Source organism: Oncorhynchus masou, chromosome 13 (assembly GCF_036934945.1).
Source record: "Oncorhynchus masou masou isolate Uvic2021 chromosome 13, UVic_Omas_1.1, whole genome shotgun sequence".
Taxonomy (NCBI): Eukaryota; Metazoa; Chordata; class Actinopteri; order Salmoniformes; family Salmonidae; genus Oncorhynchus; species Oncorhynchus masou.
In genome coordinates this window covers 2,446,454-2,451,453 of record NC_088224.1, presented here as the reverse complement: position 1 = coordinate 2,451,453, position 5,000 = coordinate 2,446,454, and the positions used below count along the sequence as shown (strand labels likewise).

The window sequence follows — 5,000 nt, the reverse complement described above, 5'->3', positions numbered from 1 at the left end:
GTGTCCCTGGTCCAAGTAGTGGAATTATATTCACTATAGTGTCCCTGGTCCAAGTAGTGGAATCATATTCACTATAGTGTCCCTGGTCCAAGTAGTGGAATCCTATTCACTATAGTGTCCCTGGTCCAAGTAGTGGAGTCCTATTCACTATAGTGTCCCTGGTCGAGTTAGTGGAATCCTATTCACTATAGTGTCCCTGGTCCAAGTAGTGGAGTCCTATTCACTATAGTGTCCCTGGTCGAGTTAGTGGAATCATATTCACTATAGTGTCCCTGGTCGAGGTAGTGGAATCATATTCACTATAGTGTCCCTGGTCCAAGTAGTGGAATCATATTCACTATAGTGTCCCTGGTCGAGGTAGTGGAATTATATTCACTACAGTGTCCCTGGTTGAGTTAGTGGAATTATATTCACTATAGTGTCCCTGGTCCAAGTAGTGGAATTATATTCACTATAGTGTCCCTGGTCGAGGTAGTGGAATCATATTCACTATAGTGTCCCTGGTCGAGGTAGTGGAATCATATTCACTATAGTGTCCCTGGTCCAAGTAGTGGAATCATATTCACTATAGTGTCCCTGGTTGAGGTAGTGGAATTATATTCACTATAGTGTCCCTGGTCCAAGTAGTGGAATTATATTCACGATAGTGTCCCTGGTCCAAGTAGTGGAATCATATTCACTATAGTGTCCCTGGTTGAGGTAGTGGAATCATATTCACTATAGTGTCCCTGGTTGAGTTAGTGGAATTATATTCACGATAGTGTCCCTGGTCCAAGTAGTGGAGTCATATTCACTATAGTGTCCCTGGTCCAAGTAGTGGAATCATATTCACTATAGTGTCCCTGGTTGAGTTAGTGGAATTATATTCACTATAGTGTCCCTGGTCGAGGTAGTGGAATCATATTCACTATAGTGTCCCTGGTTGAGGTAGTGGAATCATATTCACTATAGTGTCCCTGGTCCAAGTAGTGGAATCTTATTCACTATAGTGTCCCTGGTTGAGTTAGTGGAATTATATTCACTATAGTGTCCCTGGTCCAAGTAGTGGAATCATATTCACGATAGTGTCCCTGGTTGAGTTAGTGGAATCATATTCACTATAGTGTCCCTGGTCCAAGTAGTGGAATTATATTCACTATAGTGTCCCTGGTCCAAGTAGTGGAATCATATTCACTATAGTGTCCCTGGTTGAGTTAGTGGAATCATATTCACTATAGTGTCCTTGGTCCAAGTAGTGGAATTATATTCACTATAGTGTCCCTGGTTGAGGTAGTGGAATTATATTCACGATAGTGTCCCTGGTCCAAGTAGTGGAATCATACACTCGTAACAAAACTTGAATTGCTGAAAACTGCCTCAGTGTTTTACTTGCTCTTTTTTTTCACCCTGCCTACATGTACAACTATCCAAACGGTTTATTGTCCTTAATCAGACACTGATGGGCGTGTCTAAAGCCTTGTTCACAGTGTAGGCGTTAAAACTCAAATCAGTTTTATTTTTCCACATCCGTTTTGGAATACTGACTGTCCAAACAGCAAGTTACAGGTGACCAAATCGGATTTGTGTATGATCAGTCGTTTGCTGATCTTATCTGCCGGAAAGATATCAGTTTGTCTCTGTGAATGGCTTGTCCTCTGACAAATCAACTGTAAATGTCGGTGTTCCTCAAGGTTCCGTTTTAGGACCACTATTGTTTTCACTATATATTTTACCTCTTGGGGATGTTATTCGAAAACATAGTGTTAACTTTCACTGCTATGCGGATGACACACAGCTGTACATTTCGATGAAACATGGTGAAGCCCCAACATTGCCCTCCCTGGAAGCCTGTGTTTCAGACATAAGGAAGTGGATGGCTGCAAACTTTCTACTTTTAAACTCGGACAAAACAGAGATGCTTGTTCTAGGTCCCAAGAAACAAAGAGATCTTCTGTTGAATCTGACAATTAATCTTAATGGTTGTACAGTCGTCTCAAATAAAACTGTGAAGGACCTCGGCGTTACTCTGGACCCTGATCTCTCTTTTGAAGAACATATCAAGACCATTTCATGGACAGCTTTTTTCCATCTACGTAACATTGCAAAAATCAGAAACTTTCTGTCCAAAAATTAATCCATGCTTTTATCACTTCTAGGTTAGACTACTGCAATGCTCTACTTTCCGGCTACCCAGATAAAGCACTAAATAAACTTCAGTTAGTGCTAAATACGGCTGCTAGAATACTGACTTGAACCAAAACATTTGATCATGTTACTCCAGTGCTAGCCTCTCTACACTAGGGTTGATTTCAAAGTTTTACTGCTAACCTACAAAGCATTACATGGGCTTGCTCCGACCCATCTCTCTGATTTGGTCCTGCCGTACATACCTACACGTACACTACGGTCACGAGACGCAGGCCTCCTTACAGTCCCTAGAATTTCTAAGCAAACAGCTGGAGGCAGGGCTTTCTCCTATAGAGCTCCATTTTTATGAAACGGTCTGCCTACCCATGTGAGAGACGCAAACTCGGTCTCAACCTTTAAGTCTTTACTGAAGACTCATCTCTTCAGTGGGTCATATGATTGAGTGTAGTCTGGCCCAGGAGTGGGAGGGTGAACGGAAAGGCTCTGGAGCAACGAACCGCCCTTGCTGTCTCTGCCTGCCCTTGCTGTCTCTGCCTGCCCTTACCTGCCCTTGCTGTCTCTAACCCTATTACAGGGGCTGAGTCACTGGCTTAATGGTGCTCTTTCATGCCGTCCCTAGGAGGGGTGCGTCACTTGAGTGGGTTGAGTCACTGATGTGATCTTCCTGTCTGGGTTGGTGCCCCCCTTAGGTTGTGCCGTGGCGGAGATCTTTGTGGGCTATACTCGGCCTTGTCTCCGGATGGTAAGTTGGTGGTTGAAGATATCCCTCTAGTGGTGTGGGGGCTGTGCTTTGGCAAAGTGGGTGGGGTTATATCCTTCCTGTTTGGCCCATCATCGGATGGGGCCACAGTGTCTCCTGACCCCTCCTGTCTCAGCCTCCAGTATTTATGCTGCAGTAGTTTATGTGTCGGGCGACTAGGGTCATTTTGTTATATCTGGAGTACTTCTCCTGTCCTATCCGGTGTCCTGTGTGAATTTAAGTATGCTCTCTCTAATTCTCTCCTTCTCTCTTTCTTTCTCTCTCTCTGAGGACCTGAGCCATAGGACCATGCCTCAGGACTACCGGGCATGATGACTTCTTGCTGTCCCCAGTCCACCTGGCCGTGCTGCTGCTCCAGTTTCAACTGTTCTGCCTGCGGCTATGGAATCCTGACCTGTTCACCGGATGTGCTCCCTGTCCCAGACCTGCTGTTTTACCATGCTGGTCATTTATGATCATTTGAACATCTTGGCCATGTTCTGTTATAATCTCCACCCGGCACAGCCAGAAGAGGACTGGCCACCCCTCATAGCCTGGTTCCTCTCTAGGTTTCTTCCTAGGTTTTGGCCTTTCTAGTGAGTTTTCCCTAGCCAACGGGCTTCAACACCTGCATTGCTTACTGTTTGGGGTTTTAGGCTGGGTTTCTGTACAGCACTTTGAGATATCAGCTGATGTACGAAGGGCTATATAAATACATTTGATTTGCTGACATGGTTACGCTAGTTGTCATCGTAACGAGAGGTGTGTGCGCGGTGGCTGTCGGCTGATTGGTGGTGGTGTCTGTGCTTCCTAATACTCAGAAGTGACGTAGCAAGCTAGGGTGACCGTGGCAACAATGCCTGCCATGGACACTTTCCATTTGTTTTGAATGTTCTAAATCACATGATATGTAATCACAGGCTTTAATCACAGGCTTTAATCACAGGCTTTAATCACAGGCTGTAATCACAGGCTTTAATCACAGGCTTTAATCATAGGCTGTAATCACAGGCTGTAATCACAGGCTGTAATCAGGCTGTAATCAGGCTGTAATCACAGGCTGTAATCACAGGCTGTAATCAGGCTGTAATCAGGCTGTAATCAGGCTGTAATCAGGCTGTAATCAGGCTGTAATCATAGGCTGTAATCACAGGCTGTAATCAGGCTGTAATCACAGGCTGTAATCACAGGCTGTAATCAGGCTGTAATCAGGCTGTAATCAGGCTGTAATCAGGCTGTAATCACAGGCTGTAATCAGGCTGTAATCAGGCTGTAATCAGGCTGTAATCATAGGCTGTAATCACAGGCTGTAATCAGGCTGTAATCACAGGCTGTAATCACAGGCTGTAATCACAGGCTGTAATCAGGCTGTAATCAGGCTGTAATCAGGCTGTAATCACAGGCTGTAATCAGGCTGTAATCAGGCTGTAATCATAGGCTGTAATCACAGGCTGTAATCAGGCTGTAATCAGGCTGTAATCACAGGCTGTAATCATAGGCTGTAATCACAGGCTGTAATCAGGCTGTAATCAGGCTGTAATCATAGGCTGTAATCACAGGCTGTAATCAGGCTGTAATCAGGCTGTAATCACAGGCTGTAATCATAGGATGTGTAATCACAGTGTAAGAACATTTTAAATGCCTCAAAGCATAAGCTGATCCAAAGTCGTTATTGGCTAGCCACAGTGTCAACTAGCTAGCTAAGTAGCAATTTCACTTTTTAGCTTTAGTTAGCTAACAAATGTTATTGTCTACCTGTCAGAGTAGCTAGCAAGCAGCGAAATATGACAAATAAAACAATCAAATAAATCTGATCTGACCGTTCAGACACAAGTCACATGGCCAGGAATCAGATTTGTATCGGACTATGAAGGTGGATGTAAATGGGGATGTAAATGCACCCTATTCCCTATAGGTCTCTGGTCAACAGTAGTGCACCCTATAGGTCTCTGGTCTACAGTAGTGCACCCTATAGGTATCTGGTCTACAGTAGTGCACCCTATAGGTCTCTGGTCAACAGTAGTGCACCCTATAGGTCTCTGGTCAACAGTAGTGCACCCTATAGGTCTCTGGTCTACAGTAGTGCACCCTATAGGTCTCTGGTCTACAGTAGTGCACCCTATAGGTCTCTGGT

The 5,000-nt window shown here is 44.5% G+C and overlaps 1 protein-coding gene across 1 annotated transcript in view; it reads right to left on the bottom strand.

Annotated features, from left to right (window-relative positions):
- The window catches only part of LOC135551653 (CUB and sushi domain-containing protein 2-like), a 947,993-nt gene that overhangs the window by 583,802 nt on the left and 359,191 nt on the right, over positions 1-5,000 (bottom strand).